This window comes from Mixophyes fleayi, chromosome 6 (assembly GCF_038048845.1).
Source record: "Mixophyes fleayi isolate aMixFle1 chromosome 6, aMixFle1.hap1, whole genome shotgun sequence".
NCBI lineage: Eukaryota > Metazoa > Chordata > Amphibia > Anura > Limnodynastidae > Mixophyes > Mixophyes fleayi.
The window spans coordinates 43,122,405-43,147,286 of NC_134407.1; positions in this window are offsets into that span (position 1 = coordinate 43,122,405).

The following is a 24,882-nucleotide window of genomic DNA, read 5'->3' on the forward strand; positions in this document are numbered from 1 at the left end:
TACAATAACATTTTTTTTTCATTTTTTAGTTTCCAAATTTAAATCATACACTATGTTTTGTATCATTCAATATATATGGTTATTTAAAAAAATGGAAGCAGACAATTGGGATGCTGAAGTATAATTTTATTAAATATAACAGACATGTGAAAAAGCATTTGCCACTAAATAAGAGTACTATATATTCATGAGTAATGCAGAACATACACGCATATCATTAAAAGATTCTTAAAATATTGTAACCATTAAAAGAAACAAGAAAAAAATATGCACACACAATTTTTAACAGTGTTGGAAGAATTCTGTATTTATGCCATATTTGATCTTTTAAAAACAAAATATGTTCATTTTCACACTCTGCACATAAGGACAATCTCATTGCCCACTAGCTCCAGATGGAACTTGCCAGGGCATACCTTGAAGGCCTCCGTTGTCAGACACCTTGAGGCAGACGATGAAGTTCATCAAATTATAATGCTAGTTGTTTTTGTGGTTCAGTTAATTTTAACATTCATTTTAAAGTTAGAATAAAGCTTTATTTCTAGATAATTATGCAGTTTTATTACACATACATTCTACCACTTTAGCATAATGAATTTAATTAATTATAGTAGTAAATAGCGTGATTAGTGTTATTTATGGTGCAGTTTCAATGCACAAGTGATTCATAAAAAAGTATTAATAACAAAGGAAAAGTGTGTTTCGAGTGTTAGTTCATATTTTAGCTGGAGTACATAAGTCATGCATAATAAGGTAATAATACACGGTATGCACAGTATTAATATTCAAATTTAAATGGTGTGTTTAAAAGTGTTAAACTGGTACAGTGACAGCACACATTGTTATTGCAGCATAATCCTATTCGTAGAAAATATAATGTGAGTGTATTTACTGTGAGCTGTCTTCATTGAGAAATATGAAATGCGCTATACTATACTAAATACTGTGACAAAGGGAGTGGTCTTCCACAGGCCTCTAAGAAAGGAAATCGATTTTCAGGGGACAGTCTGCAGGTAAATGCTGCAGACAGGCTTACACACATGTATAGCAGTGCATCTAGGTTAAGGTAAACAGGTGGGAAAAATGGACTGGTTATGACTCTGCAAGGGGACCTGGGTTTGTTCAAGATTCATCTGAGCTTGGTGTTGGAGATTTGTCTCCTGCCATCTTCATTGTACTTCTATCCTGTGATCCTGTTGAAACTGTACTGCAATCCTGCTGTTGTTCGCAACATGAAGATATTCTGCCTTGGAGAAAACTCTGCACCAATGAGAGTTGTTCATGAGTCTGTCTTCCTTGTGTGTAGAAGCAGGGTCACTGGGCATCAAACTGGAGAGCTTGTGGCCGAGTGGCCAGGACCATTAACTACAAGAGACAGTGTGATGATTATGTATTATATCTAGTGACTGCTATTTTCTATGGTGTGTCTAAAAGTGTTAAACTGGTACAGTTACAGCACACATTGTTATTGCAGCATAATCCTATTCGTATATGACAATGTATGACAATTGACAATTCATGTATGACAATGTATATTTTAAGTAATCTTCTAATGTAATCTCAACGTGTGCTTTGCTAGATGACATGAGTTTGAACTAATGCAAGTGTCATTAATCTTTTGAAACTAGCCAGGCCCGGGATAGATAAGGATCTTGGAGGAGTTTGAAGCCCCAAAGTTGTAAACCATCTAGCTACTCAAGCAGAAGAAGCAGAGGTGAGAACTCAAGGCCCTGTGAACATTTCGATCTCAAGACATACCTAGCTCACTTCGAAAGCCCTGTGACATTTGGGAGATCAATCTGTCTTTATTGATAGCTAAACGACAAAGGTGGTGGGTGAGGGCTATGTGGAAAAAGGGTTTAAACTCTTTTCATGAGAGGGTCTATCAAGACTGAAATGTCCCATTTTCCTCAGTTGTGTTTCCTCACACACCAGGTCTTAACTAGTAAGTAGTAATAATGATTGTATTTCCTATTTTATCTTCTGAAACTGATTTGTGTAACATATTGTATGTCTCGTTATTAATTTTTGTAAATAAGCCTTTTAAACATTTTTCAGATTAAATACATTTTATCTAGTGTATTCTCCATGATTCTTTGTAAACTTACGAAGCCCAGGGAGGCTCATGCTACATGTGTATGTGATTTACGTTGAAACATTAAAAAAGTGGTTCTGGTGAATGGAAGGACATAATAAATCCTTTGTGGTGACAGAAAAGGTGTATTCATTGCTAAATGATTAAGGTGACGCCAGTCACAGCCAGCTGTTCAGATTGCTGTATCTGGGACAGGCTGGGCGCTCGTGACAAACTGGTGGCAGCGGTGGGATTAATAATATTTTTCTTTTTATCATAAGAACTTAAGTGAATTAGTGGTGTGTGATTCTAGAAAGAGTCAGCATCCTAACTGGCCGGAGATTACGCTCAAGGCTTGCAATATTTTAAAAGACATACTAGGCTAATAGTTTTTGTTCCTCCCCTTCTTGCTTTCTTTCTATTTTTTATTCGGTGGAACTGTGAGGTCCAGGATGGACCCTGACTATAAGCAGATTAAAAAGGATTAGCTTTTGGCTTTGTGTGTCGAAAGAGGAATCCGACAGGAACCGAGAGCACCTGGTTCAAGCGCATGTGAAGGCTGATCAGAAACTAAGAGCAGTAGGAGTGTCACGGTTTGGTATTCTGGACTCTGGATCCATTCAATAGGTGCCATAGGAACGGATCCTCGGGGAGTGAGAGTATGCTAACACAGTGGCAAGTGGTAGTAGTAGCCCGAAGGTCAACAGATGACAGATGCAGGATAAAAGTACAATCAGCAGTTTAATGATGACTGGATGAATTAACAGGAAAGTCTTGAGATATATATATATATATATATATATATATATATATATATATATATATATATATATATATATACACACACATATATACACTAGGAGCGTAGTACAAGGTGGGCGGAGCCACCGGCAATATCATATGCAATGTGAACAATCAGCATGTAATATAGATATGGCACAGAATGAACAGTCCAGCAATAAGAGTAGCAATCCAGGTAGCAATATAATCACAATAGATGCGGCAGGGATCCGGTACCATACAATGCCTTAATACTTTCATTAATACATGAACAGTTCAGCCAGAGAAGAGAACAATAAGCAGCTTGAGCGGTATAGCCCGTGGAGTATCACACAGCAGAGACAGGTGCAGCTTGAGCTGTATAGTCCGAGGAGTAGCACACAGCAGAGGCAGGTGCAGCTTGAGCTGTATAGCCCGTGGAGTATCACACAGCAGAGACTGGTGCAGCCTGCGCTGTATAGCCCGTGGAGTATCACACAGCAGAGACAGGTGCAGCTTGCACTGTATAGCCCATGGAGTATCACACAGCAGAGACAGGTGCAGCTTGAGCTGTATAGTCCATGGTGTAGCACACAGCACAGACAGGTGCAGCTTGAGCTGTATAGCCCGTGGAATATCACACAGCACAGACAGGTACAGCTTGAGCTGTATAGCCCGTGGAGTATCACACAGCAGAGACAGGTGCAGCTTGAGGTGTATAGTCCTTAACAGCAACACAGCAAAGGCACTGACAATCTATTCTATGAGAGCTCATAGAATAGGTAGGAACCTAACCAGGCAGGTAACTTAATCAACAGGCCCAGAGGAAAGGGAGGAAGTGTCTTTTCAATTCTGGAGCCAAAACAGGAACCGATAGGAATCTTAATTAGAAGTAGCCAGGTAATCAGTCTGCACATGCGCAGAACAGAACTTAGAGGTTTGAAGTATGTTAATGAGACACAGGTGAATGTCTCAGTCTTTGTCTATGGAAGCCGAATGAGCAGCGTGTGACAAGGAGACATTGGTGAAAACCTCTCTGCTTCAGGAGAGCAGTCAGCACTGGACATTACCACAAATGCCTCTATTAAATCAAGTGAGGAGTCTATCCTAGACAGTTACCTGCATACTGTTCTCAAACAGCTGAAGGATTCCGACCCTGAAACCTCACTGCAGCTGATCCAGCAACTCCAAGAGGCTGCCGAACGCCGTGCTACTGCAGACTGGGAGACTGCTGAACACCATGCAGACAGGGAGGCTGCTGAATGCCGCCCTGCTGCAGACAGGGAGGCTGCCACTGCAGAGTGTCAAGCTGAACACTATTTAACCCCTGGACTGAGAAGGAAAGCTTTGGAAGCATTTGCAGACCTTCCCCAGACACTGGACGGCAATTATGTTGCAATTAGGAAAGCTTTGTTACTTCATTTCAACATAACTCCTGAAGCTTACTGGCAGAAATTTCGAGACTCAAGGCACAGTCCCTCTGATACCTATGCCGGACTTTTAGCACAATTATGATCCATGATGCATCAATGGATTGAGGGATTGCAGGTATTGGACTATGATAAGCTAAAGCTTACATCCCCTTAGGATGTAAGCTCTTATGAGCAGGGCCCCCCCCCCCTCCTGTCTCCATACTGGTTCTTCTGCTCTGTCTTTACTCCATATGTCTTCCTGGAGTTCCTGAAGCATTGGTACTTTGTGTTTATTGTTCTGTACTTTGTCACCCTGTTTTGTACTACTGTTTGTACTGTGTACGGCGCTGCGGAAACCTTGTGCGCCCAACAAATAAATGATAATAATAATAATAATAATAAAGGATCTTATTCTCTAGGAGCAGTTCCTCACACTGTGCTCAACTAAGGTGAGGGAATAGGTTGTGGATTGTGACCCTAAGACAGCACAAGTGGCTTCTAGCCTGGCCGACAAGTACACAGTTACCAGGTCTTCTGTAACAAAGAAGAGTTGGGGAGCGGCAGGGCAAACTATGTGGAAAGAGATACAACCTGGAGGATCACCCCTGAGTTCCCTGTCAACCAAACCAACTGTTGCTTCACCTTTTGGGGAAAGGCAGGGAGAAAACCTGTTTTGGCAACTGGCTGCAGTGGTGGCAGAAAAGGCGTATTCATTGCTAAGTGACAGAGGTGACGCCAGTCACAGCCAGCTGTTCAGATTGCTGTATCTGGGACAGGCTGGGTGTTCGTGACAGACAAGATTCCCAGTTTCATCAGAAGAATAGTAACTTACAGTGTATCCAGGAGAAGTGTACGCACAGCAGAGAAAAGCATATTTACATATTTATAGCTTGGACGGTAGAAATGCATTCACAGTCTGACCAGGAGAGAATCTATTGTAGCTCAAATTATAGGAACTACAGCTTTGCCTGGGAACTGTATTACAGATCCGGCTAGGTAATTTCTATAGAACTATAACGGATACTATATTATTAATTATGGGATGCTGTGGACACTCTTGTGAGATCTGGTGACATTCTGGGTGTTGTTTTATTTTATTAGCTATTGTTTTTACAGGTGTACTTTTGCATGTATGTAATAAAGATGCTGTTGTATCTTACATCTTTCTTTGCCTGTATGACCAAAGAATTCCTAGATACCAGGGTCACCTAGTGGATTTAGGCCCTGACACCCTGGTATTATCACAGTCTTGTATTCAACAAAATATTTCTGACATTCTGATATCTTCTGTAAGTAGCAGTCTATGGGCCTCATTAAGAGTTGGACGTATGTTTGCTTTTTGGCAAAAGATATGCATTTCAGTATTATGCCTATACACTTTTTGCATATTGTTGATTTGCATCTCCTTATGCTTGGCTATGCAAGCCACTTCTGATTGGCTAATTGTATATTGAACCCAACAGCTGATAGTATTTAATTAATTAACATGTTGACTATATATTATCAAGTCATTGATTTTAGTTTGCATTACTTATAATCAGTTATTTCAATTTGGTCTATTGCATAAAATGAAGATTTACATTGGATTTTTAAAGTGGGAAATTACATATGTCTGTATTTAATTTAATCTAATTTAATTTGTATTTGTTTTTGTATTTAATTTCATTTTATTTGAAAAATGGGACTTTTACATTTATTGATAACACTGTAAAGACACTCCTCTATTGTTTATATGGCACTCATTACATTATTGTATTGTGTATAATTAGGACAACACAACTTTGGCATTTGCTATAAACAATGTTAAGCCACATCGTTACGTTTTGTCTATAGTTTCAATGCCTGACGAATACTATCTAAAGTGCATACGTCAGACATACACACTTGCTATGCCTGAAGCAAATGCTTCTGTTACAGTTTGCTATACTTCTAATTCAATAAGCTTCTAACTGACTTTAGGTTGCAAAAATGCAAAACTTTATTGATCACCTTGACCAGAGACAGTGATTTCAAATTTTTCCAGTTTGAAGCTATCAACATATTTGTGGATTTGAAATGTGGTTTGGGGCGATTTAGAATTGAATAAGAAGGGCACATTGGATGGGTTTCAATCCGAGGGCAACCCACCAAATGTGTTCCCAAACCCAGAACTTGTTAGCAAATATCTAGATGCAGCTGCAGAACTCTCATACGTGTCCACTCAACAATGTTGCATAAAGTTAAGATTTAACTGCTTCTGCTTTAGTAATTTACCAGAAAGTGCATTCATCTTTTAAATGTCCTTTTTGTTATCTGTTGGTAAATATTGATTTGTGGTTTAAATTTTAATTGGATCTTTACGAGTTAAATAAGAGGAGCTCCTGCATTAAACTTACACCTTTTGTACAGCAGTGGAACATAAAATCAAACGGCCATGAAAAAATGTAAATCTATTACATTACAAAGCAAAAATCCAATAAATTGAGTGGGAATATAATTCTGTTGTTACTTTATGTTGCATTGTGAGATTTAAGGATATAATACACTCTGGCTTCTAACATGTTAGCACAGTAGAAGTGGAATCAGACAGTAATTCTTGTCTTTAAGCAGTTCACAATAAAGGTGTTTATTCTCAATGAGTAGCTAAAATCATGTTGTTTTTATATCTTGTTTTAGCTGTGATAATATATATAATTCTTACCAAAGTGAGCAGTGAAAGTCATCTCTAAAGTTTATAGCATATATCATAGTTTGTTTTATCTGTAGTGTATTATTTATTGTAGAAAAGCTTCAAAACAATAAAACAGAGCAGAATCCATGACATACTGAAGGAAACAATATGTTTCTTTGAACCTGGGACATTTTAGAACATCAGCACAGTTGAAGTTACAATCTTTTTACATATTGCTTAGTTTTGTAAACTGACAACGCTCGAGTTTTGCAACTACAAATATATGTTTAATGTATGTCAAAAAAAATGTTTAAGAAAAACTAAAAGAAAACATAAGAGCAGCTATTACTTTGAGATGTATATATGTCATGGTGTACTTTATATGTATTGTATATATTTGGAAGGAAATTGTCTTCTGTATTAGAAACAGGGGTTCACTGACAAATTGATCTGGTCATTAATGGGTAAAGCACCTCTGATCATGATGGGGTTAAATTATTACACGTATCATCAAATCTGCACCATGGCATTTAAAGATGATCGAAATTATTCATGTCATATATTCTTCAGTTCAACTAAAAAAAACTAGAAATGTCACATTCCTAAAACATTTGGATCATGCATAAAATCCAAAACAAATGCTCTACGTGTGCACAAATCTGTTCTTGTTCCCATTTATGAATATGCGAGTATACATGTATGTAACACAGATATTTACAGTCTAAATGTATGGACATAATGGCTGTGTCTAGTAGTTCCATAGCTATTCAATAAACAGTAAAATTATACTTAGCATCTGGAACTACTCTGAACTAGAGATGTACGCTGACCTTCGTATTTTAGCTTCAAAACCAGTGCCAGTTCTAAACCGCGTTCATGTTTTGATGTTGCTACCGGTTTTGCCAAAAAAGTGCAAAAGGATTTGGCCTTGGTTTTTGATAATTGTGAAAAATAGGTGAAATAGTGTCATTTTGAGCTGTTTTTGCCCCTATATTACTATTTATAGCATTAACATTAATTTCCAGTCATTTCCACTCTATTTTCTAATGATCTCACTGTCACAATTTTCACTAATTTTGTCCAAACTCTGCAGCAAGCTGTCTTAATGTACGATTTTGTAACTTTGCCATCATTGCATTTGCTTACTCGGATTCAATTCAAATAATAATTAAGTGCATAGTGTTGTTATCTCTCTTTCATTGCACTTAATCCTCCTTTGCATGTTGACTTACTATTACTTTTCAAATAGTTACTGATGCCTTTGTCCATCTAATAACATCTGATTGTTACTGCCTGTTCACTCTCCATGATGCATGCTGTGTGATGTTCCATATGTATTGCGTGCGTAGCACTCCACCATTTTTATCTTTTGCACCTTACACTAAATTTTGCTATTTCATTTATCTAATGGGCTTGCTTCAGTTGGTGGTATGGCAGATTACATAATTGTTTTGCAGCCACTACAATGTTCTACATGCCCTGGGGCAGCATGTTGGCTTAGTGGTTAGCACTTGCGTCATGAGTTCAATTCCCAATCATGGCCTTATCTGTGTCAAGTATGTTTGTTCTCCCCGTGTTTGTATGGGTTTCCTTCGGGTGCTCTGGTTTCGTCCCACACTCTAAAAACATACTGGTAGGTTAATTGGCTGTTATCAAAATTGACCCTAGTTTCTCTCTCTCTCTCTGTCTGTGTCTGTGTGCATATTAGAGAAATTAAACTGTAAGCTCCAATAGTGCAGGTACTGATATTCAGTGACAGGCGGCTGGTATTTGTGCTAGAGACTTTTACACCTCAGTTTTAAACCTACAGCCTCCATTGGTTTATTATTGTCTACAGGTTTTGAAGTGTTTATTTGCTACAATTTGCCATATTACTTTGATTGTTTTGCTATATGTACCATTTTTTGTCCAGTTTTGCCAAAAATACAAGCATTACCATATACTATTTGTGTATCTCTCAGTAATACATCCCTTTTTCCTCTTCGTTGCGCTGGGAAACTATGTGCTTTTAAAATATAGATTTCACTGAATTACACTTTTAAAATGGACAAGTACTGAAAAATATAAAAGAGTAGAATATAATGATATATAGTGTTTTTTGGGGTGTGCAGCTGCAAGCTGATCCTAACAAACGCCCTTTTTTTAATATAGATTGCACTGAATGATCCTTCCAAAATGGACAAGCATTAAAAAATAGAAAAGATTAGCATATAATAATATATAGCCTTTTTTGGGGTGTGCAACTGCTGCTCACACACAAACACCCAGTTTGTTTCAAAATTATTTCAGTTGTCACTGCCCCACACAAAACTTTTTTCACTAGAAAAACTTTCAATTTTTGATTCTGCTGCTAATAGTCTGACAGCAAAAGCAGACTGTTTTCCCCAAGAAATAAATATACTAGTTAGTTTAGAATGATATATATCTAACTCAGTCAGTATTTACTGTCTAGTATTATTATATATATGCAGTGCAATGCAATGCATTAACAAAAACCAGTAGCTACTAGTCCATGTAAAGTTTATTTAAGATCAAAATTAAAAGCAATTTTTCAGCAAACTAATCTAGCTGACTTTTATGTACAGAACTACTTTACAATAACTACAGGATTCTACTGCTTTTATATGTCCTTGGATTACCCTGAATGCTATTTTCTGAGCCCACATCTAACCTCCTACCTACACGCTGTTTGTTCTAAAATGGCACTTGAGAAAACGAGGAGGGGCTATATATACATAATCCAAAACTCATGAGAGTTTTGCAAAAGATCTTTCCCGGAAATGATGTTTCACCTGGTTTTAAGAGCTGAGTTTCAGGAGTCGCAACTTGGTTTCACTCAGATCCCCAACATCGGATTTCATCAGATTTCACATAATCATCTCTGCTTTGAATTTCTCATTTTATTTAGCACATGTAGCCATAGTATGACCATTGTTCATTTCAACCTGAGTCTTTCATTAAATAATTGTGATGTTCTTTTTCAATTTTCAGCAGTGTTTTCTTTTGTCAGTACATTATATTATATTTTTCTTTTTATATTACATTTTTCTTCTTCTTGTTATGTTTATATGTAGCATTTAACTTGTTTAAATAGAGTCTGCCCGTAGGCATGGAGTCAATGTGCCATGCAATGGCTCATAGTGTAGTTCAAAATTATTATAATTCCTTAGAAATGCCGGTAGTGGTCGAAATTGGATGTATTATTCTACATTGTGTTTATTTTTCTAAAATTATTTAGCAAAAAACAGATTTGCAAAGATAACTTAGTATTCAGGTCAGTGACTCTCTGTGATTCCCTTTATCTACTAAGCCAGTCATTTACGTGGTCTTTACACACCAACAGATCTTTAACACTTTATAAGTATCAATAAATAAATAAATTTATAAGTAGAAAACTAGAAATGTGAGAATATCTAGAAGACAGAATTGCACTAATAAAATATAATTTTTTCTAAATCTCTTTATCCCCTTTTATACCTATTACTTATTAAACATAAAGAGAGCCTTCTCACCTCTTTGTCTGTTTTACCCAGTTTGCTTATTAGTTTACTGTGTTTGTCCTCAATTGTAAAGTGCTACGGAATAAGTTGGCGCTATATAAATAAATGATGATGATGATATATTCCACATTTTGTAAGTGTATTTGCATAGAAAAGAATCCAAGAATATCATTTGATAAGTTGATCCATCCAGAAGAAAAAGGGATCTTGCACTTACTGATGTAAAATGTAGCAATATAGAAGTGGTTTTAAGAAAACATTAGTCAGGGCTGCGGAAAGGAATTTTTTTAAATCCACTGCGATAGAAAAGACTATGCTTCTCTACTATTTTGTTTATATAACCAATGGTCATCTCTAGATCTCTAAATTAGAACACACACACTTTTCAGAGATACCTGGGTAATCTTGAGAGCCATATATAAATTATATAATTTAAGATATAATGTTACTCAGTGGTCAAATTGGAAACTTAGAATTGGTGATATGGAAACTTAGAAGTAGAGATTTGGAAAATATAAGTGAATGGAATTTTATATGTTTACAATCAAAACAGTAGGAGAAGTAGTGGTATGACATATCTCCATATACACCCCCACTTCGACCACTGATGTTACTGTATTGCTTTCTATTCAGAATCATCCAGAATTTTTGCTGTGGTGGCTTTAAAGAAGTTATGTGAACTGGGAAAATAAACGTTTATTTATAGGGTTTGACATTGCTCTGCTGAATAAGTCTTTACTGTTTTTTCCGCTATGATTATTTATTTTGGTTTAAATAAAGTGAATTATTTAAAATATGTTTCAATAATCAATATAAGTTCAATATTATGTTAGGTCTATGAACAAATGTAAAATTAATATGTGCTCTAATTCTCACTTTCATTCCGTAATATTCAATGTAAGAAAAGAAAATATATAGAAAATATTGCTTTTCATATTCTATATATTTTCCAAGCTTTGGAGTTTAAATATTTTTTGGATGGATCCAGAGATGGTTTATGAATATATAATTGTTAATACCAGTCCTAATCTTTTAGATAGCTGGACATCTTTATGTTTTTTTTCACATTCTTTTTATATTTCTTATATTACAACAGAAGCATTATATAATTTTATATAGAGCACATAGTATGCTTTCAACATTAATTGTAAACATGTTTCTGAGTTTGAGAAATAATGCCTTTAATGTCAGAACCTGTCGCCCCCAAATATTTCTCATTAGACTTATTATTTTGTTCATAATTTTTTTGAATTTAATTATTAGATTGTATTGTTAATATTCTGAAAGTAAATATCTCAAATAATTTTCATACCTGTATTTTGGGAGATTTGTCAGGAATCAATTTATTTCTAGTATCAGAAAATTAAAATTTTCTATAGTGTAGCATAGATACTGCTAGATACATTATTTAACTTTTTTGGACCAAATATCTTTTTCCTAGTCTGCAACAAATTTTAGAATATTTGTTTGATATTTTAATATCTGGAATATTTAGCAAGAAAGTCTACTAAGACACATTTAAGATATTAGTGGAGCTACGGAATCCTCTTACTCTGTCCTTTTATATTACATAAATTTGAATCACACCCACTGTGTTGTTTACATGAGCAAACAAAGATTTATGGAAGCCTTGGTAAATTGAAAGGCACATCACTATAATTGCATCACTCAGTCATCAAAACATATTTGTCAGTCATTGTCATTGTTTGATAATATACACATTGTGAATGTTACATTTGAGGGGGTTGCTTCATTTCAGGTATATCATTATCACTAAGAGAAAACTACAGTACAACTTATTGCAGCTTTATATTGAAGCAATTATTTTTTAAGTTTTACTAATGGACAGAAAACGTTTTGGTTCTATGAGGATAAAGTATATACAAATAATATTTTGCCACCTCTAATGCGATAAATTATTTCAGTTAAAAAAACATGCATATATTCCAATAATCTAACAACACTGCTGTAATATTTACTTGAGAGAGAAACAAACATTTATAAAATAAGCAAATGTCTGGCTCTATAAGAATATTTTTGACCATCACTTCCTGTGGTTATTGATTTAGAAGAACAGACAGGTATGAAGCAAGCAATTTTCTGGCTTTATAAGACTAAAGTATAGTCTGTTCATTTAGACCAACACATATTGTGGTAATTAAATTAGTGAAAATCAGTCATTTATGAGACAGGCAGTTTTCTGGCTCTATAAGCATATTCTGATAATATGGACCATAACCACCCATGTTAATTATTTTAGTGAAGAACAGGTGGTTATAAGCAGGGCAACTTTCTTTTTCTATAGGGATATTGTATTCAAATATAAACAAATTGTTTGACAAAACTAGAACTGAGCTACTGAACCATCAAGCGACTGCGTTTTATCCCAAAATAAATATAAAGCAAATTAGGTATAATTTCTTTTCACCAAATATTTTAGCAGTAATAAAGATTTTTTGATCTGTTGATGGCAGAATTATAAGAGAAAACAAACTGGAGTTTAGCTAAAAAAAATCTTTTTAATCTCATATAAAAAAAATAAAACATGACAGATTATAAATACCAATATGCTATGCTGGGATGTGTTGCAAAGAACTCCTAATTAATGTCGCCGCACAAAATATGGGGAAAGTAAGAGAATTAAAACTTTAGGACATATGTTGTACCAGATGTACTGGAACTGCTTAACTCATTGTGGCAAAAAAGTTTGTTGGAAATTAGGTGATGAGAATCTTATTGCATCCAAGGCAAGGAATTTTATAGCGAAAACATCTCCACTTTAGCAAACCAGCACATAATTTTGTGGTGTAATACTCCAAGTGTTCTGAATCTTTATCCACTATAATGTGAATATTTGGAAGCAATGTAAGTGGCCAACTTACTAATTTGTAATGTCCATTATTGCACATGATATCCAATGTCAGTGGTTTCTCACATCCAAAACATGCAAGCTATTAGTTATTTTAATCCTCTTGTCCCACACATGCTCAGTGCATCCTGCAACATAATCGCCAGCTATTTTTCATCTGAGGTTATTCTATTGAGACATTTCTCCTAGAGTAGTTTACAAAAGTTAAGAATCTACCAAGGAATAATACAAGGGTTACTACCATTACTAACATAACCGCACACGGAGAAGTCTATAGTCTTCAACATTTCAATGAAAAGAAGAAACCATGTGATGTAGACATATATTCCTTTGAAGTTCATCTAATACTAGGCTTTTCTAAACTTGTAACTGAGAATAAACATTGATTGTATTTTTAAAGAAGCTTTAATAAAACAAAGATATTGAATAACGATAGAATAAAGGCTTAATGATATTATATAGGATAGGATTAGTAAATGATGTTCTGTATCTAAAAGTTGTCTGGTGTTATTAGGTATGTAAGAGATATATATAGTTATAGATTTATAAAGATAAATAAGGATAACAGCTGATATAAACAGAATACAGCTGTGGATAATGAAATAGACCTCATAGATGTCCATTCAGAATGAACATGTTGAAAAGTTTCACTTTCTATGATAGATTTTAAAAATGTTGTTTAATTTTTCATCATTTTTTTTCACCTAATCCTTAATTCCTTTATTAATTATTTATACACAGCGTTACCCCTCAAAATTTAGCTTTAAAAAGGTCTCATATCCCAATACGTAATGCAATAAAGAACATAATTGTCACACTTCAATGCTGGAAGCTGGAAATGACGGTATTGGAGCCCGGGATATGGTGTAAATATATAATACTTATTTGAACAGGGAAGAACAAGAGACTGCAGGAAATGACACCAACCCAGCATTGCAGACAATAAACAAGGATTTCTGAGAACTGATTGCAAGGAATAGAACTGGTGCAGGTGAACTGGCTGAATGGATAGAAATCAGATACAGAGAGACGGCAGCAACTTGCAGGAGTCCCAGAGAACAGGAGAAACAGGAGAGTACAACAATGAGGAACAGCAACATAAACAACAATGACCAGCACAGATAACTGGGAGAGGCAACCATAAATAGGAGACAATCAGGTGCAAAATGATTAGCTTGAGAGCAGCACCTCTGGTGGTTCACAGGTACTGCAGTGTAAACACACAATAATAATGTACAATATAGTCCCAGAGGCAGGCGCTACCGCGATAAAGCAGTATCCTGAGGAGATTCTTCAGAGGAAGCAAGGCAGATCCTGACAATAACATAGTGTAGTATTTCCTGTATGGTTCTTATTTCCATCAATACAGCATGATACATTCATGAAGTCATAATCTGTGTTGTCCCATCCTCAACATTAGATCCATTTACAAACAGTGGATGGATTCAGCTCCTTTAAATAGACACTTCCAATCAATGATTCCATGCAATCTCCACCTTATTCCCAGTATTCCACTTGTATCACTGATGATTCATAAAAAGTAAGGAGATGTGTATTATCCTCAATAATAAATAATATATTGCACATACACTGATCTAACCACAATATATAAAACACAGTTTTTTCTCCTAAAGTTAAGTTTTCTTTTCTTTTTGAGTAACAAGAGAGAAAAAGAGATCAAACAAGCAAATGTTGTTGTGTGTTTATCATGGGGTAAAGAACAATTTCAAGACATTCAATATCTATAAGTATATAAGCATAGTAGATCATTTTATATGTACAGTGCAATGTTCCACTTTTTTGGTGTATTGCAGATATGGTATGTGGATAGGTAAAATCCACTTTGAAATAGCCAGGAGTATTTTACAGCGCTTGGGGAATTTATTTATTATATCGTTCTAATTTATTCACAAGCATTTCCAGAGAGCCACTCTAAAATATTTTTCAACATAGAAAAAAATAGAAACATGATTAAGGAAATATTTGACACCAATACAGACAACATTCATTTATTTAATGATGATGTGGAGGGTGTAATGAAAACATTGGAAAATGTATTAATTAAGAAATGTAAAATTTGGTGGGAAATATATATCCAATCAAATAATTCCTAGAGGTTTGAGAATTACAAAAGAGCCATCTTTCACTGATGCAACAGAATCTTTTAAAAAAGTATAGCTGAATATTCTAAGTGCTGGCTCAATTTATCTGATGAATTTAATAGATAGGGTAAGAATAAGGGAATTAATAAAACTACAGCAAAAAATTGAAACCTTACAAACTTTGGTCAGATCTTTCTCTGATCTGAACGATTTCATTATGATGCATAATGACATCATACATAAATTAGACAGAACAAAAGGGACATTTCTAATAAAGAACATTGCACATATTTGAGAAAAAAAGACTGGTTTCTCTACAGGAAAGTATGGCATAGGGTACATTGGAGAAAACATTAATAAGGTGAATAGGAGCTTGAGATTCCACCATTCCCTACTAGATGAACAAGAGAAAATACCCTTTAGAGATGGTCAGAGATTAACCCATATAAGGATGTGGAATGATAAACAACCACAGAGGTCAAAAGGAATGCATAAACGTACAGAATCGATAAACATTGATTTAGAAACAATCCCCCCTATTAAGAGATCAAATTAATTAAATGGAAAGGAATTGTAAACGGTTCCCTATAAAAATTGGAAAAATAAGGGAAAGAAAAAAATTCACAATGATGACATCTAAGAGATTTAATATTCTGGATGGCCATGAGGATGCCTTTTTATATTGACAATCAAAGAGACACAGAAGGAAATTTTAGAGGAAGAGGTCCATTCAAAATATAAAAACAGAGGTAAAATTGGAGGGGAGAGGTGACGGGAATAATATAAAAGAGATAAGATGGAAGGAGATAAGTGAATGAGACTAAGATCTTTAATTTAAGTTCTTATAATTTATGTTCAGACAAGGAATCAGTTTTAAAAAGGTGTTAAAGTTTGTGTCGACTAATAATTAAATAATTTTAAAATGTCCATGGATATGCAAAAGTTTGCAAGAAAATGGTCCTTAAAAAAGTTTTTGGGCTCTCAGTCAATAAAAATGAGGACACCAATTAGCAATACATTTTTACACCTAAATGCACTTTTTTTCCTACCATCATAGGGGCTGCTTTGAAGAGGCATTCAATAAATTAGTCTATGAGGAGTTAGAGATTATAAATACAAGACCTAAAAGGTATTATAAAACTAATCTCACCTAACATTAAAACATTTTCATGAAAAAGAGAAAATCATCATAAAACCACCAGATAAAGGGAGGAGAAGGTAGGTGTTGAGATTATAGACATTGATAAGTAATAAAGAAGTATATGGACAATTACTAGAATAAGACACATAGTTAGGAGAAATTAGAAACGAGTATAAACAGAGAGGGAGGAAAAATATTTTGTTAGTCAAGCGTCCTGTTATTCTGGTACTTTATAAATTGCCCAAGGTACATAAAGACCTACCTCTTTAATACTCTGGGAATACTTATCACAGCAGTTACTTTCTTTGTCATTGCAAACTACTCCTTTTACATTGATTTTACTTGCAGCCCTTAGTAATCAATCTTATGGCATATTTAAAAGACATCAATCAATGTTATTAAAAAAAATTGGAAAGTACAATGGGAGGAGGAGTATTTGATGACTACCGTGGACGTCAGTTCCATATATGCCATCATAGTTCATGAATTGGGATTACAGGCAGTCAAATATTTTTTTGGATTGAAGTGAGTTGCAAGAGAAGCCTAAATTCTTTCTTATTGAAGGCATTCAGTATATCTTGGCAAATTTTGTTTTCCTTCTAACGGTTGTTTTTATGGGGACCAGATTCACCTTGAAAATAACAAATCTATTCATGGGCCACTGGGAGGAATAATGGGTATGGAGTAGCCATGAATATAGTGGAAATCTGGTCACCTGGTTCCAGTACAACATATTTTTTTATTTGGAAGGGAGGGCAACAAACACTGCTTTCTTTTAGTAAGTATTTAAACAGTAATAGAAGGAATATTCAGTTAACATTCACTATCCGTAATGTAAGTGTTAACTTTCTACTTACATCAAGAATAATATAATTCATACAAATAATTATGTGAAACCCATGGACTGTTACACATTTGTACATACTAATAGTAACCACCATTTGAAATGGATTAAGGACAACTAAAGAGGATTGTCAAAAATTGTTCTGATAAAAAGATCTTTCTTCCTGAAGCAAAATTTATGAAAGACAATTTTAATTAAGGCGGGGTATGATCAGCCCACTGTGAGGAAACCCTCTGAGGAGGTACAAAATAAAGAGACGGGAGATTTTCAAGAGCAAAATAGCAAAATAAGATTTCAGATACAAATATCATCATAACTTTCATTATTTTTATATATTGTGAGTAGATAATTGTGTGTGCTATAAACCAGTTGAAAAGATTATAAGAAAACACAGGGGACTGCTTAAGGAAGATCCAGTGTTGATGTATATAATTTCATCTCCGTCGAAATTTCTCTACAAGAAAATCAGCTAATTAAAATAGTAAGTTGATTCCAAATGCATTTACTGCAACAGGTAATATCAACATTATTAAGTCAAAGGGATTCCATAGCATGTGCAATCTGTGCAAAGCAAATAAGCAAAAGCTCCAGTTATGTTAAGTTCCAATAGGAAATAATTTTTTGATTAAATATTTGATTGATTTTATTACATGCAACACAAAATATGTACAAAACATTATAAAGGTATTGGATAAACACTCAGTATCCCAGCATTTTAATGTTTCACATAATTGCTCTATACATAGAATGAATAAATTTTGTGGTATTCTGTCAGTACAAATTCATTGGAGAAAGGATGATATGGATCTAATTTTATCCAAAACGGAAATTCAATGGATGTATCAAACGGGATCAAGATATCCTAAAGGATTATATCTGGACTTTTATTAATTAAAAAGCTTCTGGGAAGAATAAATTATATGCATATTTATTACAGTCCCAGTTTTAACTTTTATTTCATGTGTGGATATATGTTATGGTTTTATGGTAGAGATCATACAATTTATGAAAAGACCTGTTTTCATTGTTAGAAGATAGGTCTGTATGTCTATATTATTGTTGGATATGTCCTTCCATTTTTTTATATATTTATTTCAGTCATAGGCATTGAATGATATAAAGAAATGTGCAATAATATGTCTCAATGACAAAATGATGCATTTTATACTCTGTTACCATGACTGCATCCCAAGAAAGAGGCCTGAATATCACTCTGTTTTCAAACCAAGGCTTGAGGGATCATTATTGACATAACTTTTGGGTTCTGCTAGCAGTGTCATAGTAACCGAGTTGGGATGCAAAAATACTGAGGACATGTGATATTAGATTTTTTTGGGGAGTGGAAACACTGTTTTTATTAGAGATGGGCGGGTCCGGTTCTCCGAGAACCGAACCCACCCGAACTTTGGGTATCCGAGTACCGAGCTGAGCAGCTCGGTACTCTCCCGCCCATTCCGAATCCAAATCGAGGCCGAACGTCATTGTGACGTCGTCGGATCTCGGGATTTGGTTCTCGCGATACTTCAACTTTATAAATACACGCCTCCACAGCAATCCATCGCCATTTGACAGAGGGAGAGAGCAGGGTGTAGTCATAGGCTAATTAGAGCAGGGACAGAGAATACAATATTGTTCTTGCAATTGCTCTAACCAAAATCGCTAGTGCAGAGAGGAGGATAGAGGTTTATTATTTTTTCTTCATATTTGGCACTCCCCAGCGCTTTTGGGGTGTCCCCCATAATTGTGCATTAATATTTCTGGCTGTCAAAAGTCATATCTGTCAGCAGTATCTACTAAATAATTTGTAGCACACCTCAGTGCTTTTGGGGTGTCCTCCCTAATTGTGCATTAATATTTCTGGCTGTCAAAAGTCATATCTGTCAGCAGTATCTACTAAATAATTTTTAGCACTCCTCAGTGTTTTTGGGGTGTCCTCCCTAATTGTGCATTAATATTTCTGGCTGTCAAAAGTCATATCTGTCAGCAGTATCTACTAAATAATTTTTAGCACTCCTCAGTGTTTTTGGGGTGTCCTCCCTAATTGTGCATTAATATTTCTGGCTGTCAAAAGTCATATCTGTCAGCAGTATCTACTAAATAATTTTTAGCACTCCTCAGTGTTTTTGGGGTGTCCTCCCTAATTGTGCATTAATATTTCTGGCTGTCAAAAGTCATATCTGTCAGCAGTATCTACTAAATAATTTTTAGCACTCCTCAGTGTTTTTGGGGTGTCCTCCCTAATTGTGCATTAATATTTCTGGCTGTCAAAAGTCATATCTGTCAGCAGTATCTACTAAATAATTTTTAGCACTCCTCAGTGTTTTTGGGGTGTCCTCCCTAATTGTGCATTAATATTTCTGGCTGTCAAAAGTCATATCTGTCAGCAGTATCTACTAAATAATTTTTAGCACTCCTCAGTGTTTTTGGGGTGTCCTCCCTAATTGTGCATTAATATTTCTGGCTGTCAAAAGTCATATCTGTCAGCAGTATCTACTAAATAATTTTTAGCACTCCTCAGTGTTTTTGGGGTGTCCTCCCTAATTGTGCATTAATATTTCTGGCTGTCAAAAGTCATATCTGTCAGCAGTATCTACTAAATAATTTTTAGCACTCCTCAGTGTTTTTGGGGTGTCCTCCCTAATTGTGCATTAATATTTCTGGCTGTCAAAAGTCATATCTGTCAGCAGTATCTACTAAATAATTTTTAGCACTCCTCAGTGTTTTTGGGGTGTCCTCCCTAATTGTGCATTAATATTTCTGGCTGTCAAAAGTCATATCTGTCAGCAGTATCTACTAAATAATTTTTAGCACTCCTCAGTGCTTTTGGGGTGTCCTCCCTAATTGTGCATTAATATTTCTGGCTGTCAAAAGTCATAACTGTCAGCAGAATCTACTAAATAATTTTTAGCACTCCCCAGTGGTTTGCGCTCAGAATGGATTCAAAGCAGTCCACATATGATCTAAATGAGCAACCAGGTTCTGTCACCAGTCCTGATGTTAGTGTTCCCAGTACGTCATCTGGCCAAGGCGATGTCAAACAACAGAGTGTTTTCAAATTAGTGCAAAAAACAAAAACCAAAAAAAAATTTACTGTATTGAAGCGAAAAAGAAGTGTAACTGAGCAAAAGTTAAGTGACGATAAAAAAAAAATTGCAAGCATGCCATTCTACACACGCAGTGGCAAAGAGAGAATGAGGCCTTCACCTTTGGCTATTAGTGGCAGATCCCAAAAAGTTACCCAGCCTACAATTGGTGCACAACTACTGTTACGCGTCAAAGCCGAGCTGCAAGATAACAGTGAGGCATTACAGGAGAATATTTGCTCTGATTCACAAATGACAACAATCCCTGTGGAGAGTCCATCCAACAGTGGGATGTCTAATCGTGACCATTCTGTTAGTCTACCCATAAAGAAGGGCCCTTTCAGCAGTTCTGCTGATGTGTGCCTGAACAGCCCGAGTGTAGCCGGTGATACACCAAGTGAGGATGACACTTTGTCTTTAGAAGAGGATGTGGGGGAGATTTGGGTATCCGACGATGAGGATGCGGTTGATTGTGTAAGTCCTGCAGCAGTGTGGCACCAGTGGGAGCAGTTCTGGCATGTGAGGTTCTGGCACCAATATGCACTTTCCAAACACAAGCAGGGATGACACAGGGGGCAGACCACAACAGTTTGACATCTGGGCTGGTTTGAAGGATTTGTCAAAAAAATGTGTGACCTTGACCATAATTCCAACCAATCCTACTATTAACATGCAAAGGATGGTGGAGGGTCTATCAGGGATTAAACTGTATTTTTCATAATTTTCACTAATAATGTTTGGGTGTAATATACACCCAAAGACGAGTGCTCAATTGCTAAGAGTCATTGATGGAGAGGAAGACAAGCAGGCTTGTCTGTAGAATTTGCAGGCAAATTGTGCTGCGTTATATAGGTAACACCCAAAGAGAAGAGCTCCATTGCTCCATTGCTAATTGTAATTGCTGAAATAGAAATAATAGGGCTGACAGTCTTGGTCTAAATCTGCAGTTACATTTTATTGTACCATAGCTCATTGCGAAACTGGAGAGGTGGCAGGGTTTAGTGATAATCTTCCTCCAACAATACTAATTCATCCCAATATCCCAATATCATAGAAGTCTGTGTAGTATGATGTAATTGCTGATAATGGCCTTCCAAAGGGAATGACTAGTTGATTTTAGGGCAGAGCTGTCACGGTTTTTGGGCAATTCTTTTACAGCACAGCAAATATCAAAATGTTTAGCGGACTCATCTGCATCACCACTGGGTGTCTTGGGAAAGCAATTTCTTTTACTACAAGCAGTTGCCAGAGAAACTGAAGGAGAAGACGTCCCAACAAGATGTTGATAAGTCTGGGATCCTTGCAAAGAAAATTAAGTATTTCATCTACAATTAAAATATAGTTAGCACATTTACTTTGTTTTATTGCACACTATAATTTTATGTAGCACCTTTTCAAAATCTATTATTAAGGCAATCACTTGACTCAAGCTAACCGTGTCTGCACTTTCTTCACAGGTAACTACTTCGCTGGACTAAAGTATATTCCCCTCAAATGCTAGTCTTCTTGCAGCTGCTGTATTCTCCTACATGCTGTTGCAGAAACCACAAATTGACCCTAAATGTTTATGGACACAAACAGCATCTCCTGCATGTCATTTTTAAAAAGTTCTGTAACACCAAGTTGATAGTGTGTGCAAAACAGGAAATGTGATGGAATTCAGCCCCGCTGTAATGCTGGACCAATATTGGGGTCGTAATCAGAAATGACATATCCTCAGGAGACTCCAAGCAGGATTAGCCATCTTTCAATGACATCCCTTAGTTTTTGGAACAGTTTGTCAGCTGTATGCCTCTTAGTGAAGCTGCTGATACACAGAGTAGCCTACTTCTCAAAAATGTGATGTACCTGGGTACATGCTGCTGCTGTCCATGCTGGGGAAGGCGAAAGACCAACCCAGTGGGCTTTCACAGTCATATAATCTTTTGTTTGCCCAGTTACGCTTGTACACATATCTGTGGTTAAGTGTACAGTGGGTAGAATACCATTTTGTCACCCAATAATGACATTTTTAGGAACTTTCCGGTACAGGAGAGAATAAGCTTTTCTAGTAAAATGGTATAGTGATGACATTTGCTAACAGGGACATAACACCTCAATTAAATGTCTTAAACCAACTGTATTAATAGTGGACATTGGACACAGATCTAACGCTAGCATAGTACCCAGGGCGTCTGTGATCCGCTTTGCGACTGGGTGACAGGTTTCATTCTTGCTTCCTCTTGCAGAGGATTGTTTACTTGCCAATTGTTGGGGGGGAAGATTGCAGGTGCTGGGATGTAGATGAGAGAAGGGAGGTAGATTATGCTGGAATGCTTGTTGTTAATTTTTTTTTAACCAAAGTTTCTGATTTTCCCAACAGTTTGCCAATAACTCGCTGAAAAATGACGAAACATGGATGAGGATCCCAGATGGTTAAGGTCCCTACCTCTACTGAGTGTGGCTTTCAAAATGTTACAAATGGATAGACAACTCTTGCCAGGATTCGTGTAAAAATAATTCCACACTTAAGAGGTGGATTTTTGGTCTTATGCCCAGGCATGACAATGGCCTTTTTGTTATCACTGGCAAGAACTGCAGCAATTTTTCTTTTCAAGTGTATGAAAATCATATTGTGACATAGGAGGTGTTCAAAATTGAATAAAAAATGACTGGAAATTAGTGTTACTGAGGTTAATAATAATGTAGCTACAAAATAATACCTAAATTATGTTATTTTAGCACCAATAAATGTAATTTTTATAACAAATTGCAAAACAAAACCAAACAAAACCAAAACCAAAACCAAAACACGCAATGGCGGTTTTGCAAAACCAAAACCAAAACCAAAACACGACGGTAATCCAGATCCAAAACCGAATCCAAAACCAAAACACGGGGGTCAGTGACCATCTCTAGTTTTTATTAATGAAGCCTGGTTATTTGAAAAGTTGAGGATTTTTTAATTACTAGAATCATGAAAATTTTAACAATGACTCTGGTCATGTGACTGGTAGTGAGACAGAATTTGAAGATCCCGTACATATAAACACATGTACATATTGTTGCTCGATTGGGGTTTAGAAAGGGCAACCCCAAACGGTGAACTTGAACATATCAGTCTGGATTCTGGGCCTACCATCAAATACCTGATATGCTTGAATAATTCTTCCGAAGGGTGAGGTATTTGCATTACCCTAGTAAGAGTTTACTTTTAACTTGGATGTGAATTAGTTCTATGGAAATCATATGTGGAATTTTTTTTTTAGATTATGAATAGATAATTGTATGTTCTATTAATTATATATTTATTTAAATAGGATAATACGGTATGTACGATCTCCTACCATTTTATGAATCTCCTTAGACTTGTGTGATACAAGAAGAATTCTGTGAATGAGGAAGAAATTGCATGGTAAAATGAACATTTATTGGCATTGTCTATTTGAAGGTCCTAAATCTATCCACTGTTTGTAAGTTGATCTGATGTTGAGGGTGGGACAACACATATTGGGCCTGAGTGATTAAGGAGAGTAATGCAAAATGAAGGATCCTGGACAAACCATGTTACAATTCAAGGGTTGAAAAGTAGTTTATTATTTTGCAGATAAGTTAAATACTGGCTCTTTATTTATGTAGCACACAAATAATTGATAGCTTTATGTTTACACTGAAATGTAAAAATGATCTAGGACTTGCCTTACCCCAAATATAAATTACTCCCTACATTTTAAATTCCCCCCCCCCTCCAATGCACAATGCAACATGGTTTTGCCCAAAGTTACTCCTTTTTAATGCTTTGCTCTCCTTAATGACTCAGACCCATTATGTCTCCATGAATGTAACAAGGTGTGGTGTTGGATCCAAGAACCAACCAGGAAATACTTAATTATATTATGTTCTTTGTTGAATTTTCTTCTCTTGTTGTGTGACAAGAATAAAAAAGGGAAGAAACAAGAAAATGCTGTTGTATGTATATTGAGGGATAAAGGGCAATTCCACAACTGTAAGTATATTAGTATTGTAGATCATTCTATGTGTATAGCACCAGTTTCCACTTTTTTGGTGTATTGCATAAACTGCTAATCAATAAGTTGGCCACTTACCTTGCATTCAAATAAACAGATTGTACTGGATAAAGAATCAGAACATTTGGAGTATTACATCACAAGATTGTGTGTTGGTTTGCTAACATAGAGTTGGTTTCTATATAGAGTTTGTTGCTTTGGATTCAGTAGGATTCTCATCGGGACATGTTAGCTCCTTAATGATCCTTCATGACAAATAAAGTTAAAGTTGACACATTAAGTTCACCACCCTTATTCCCTATGCTATTTACCCTGTGCAAGTTCCTTGCACTTTTTTCTTTACAGAATGTGATGTAAAGGGTTAACAGGATTGTGTGTGTGTGTGTGTGTGTGTGTGTGTGTGTGTGTCTTATGCAAGCCCTCTACAATCTGGCTGCCTCT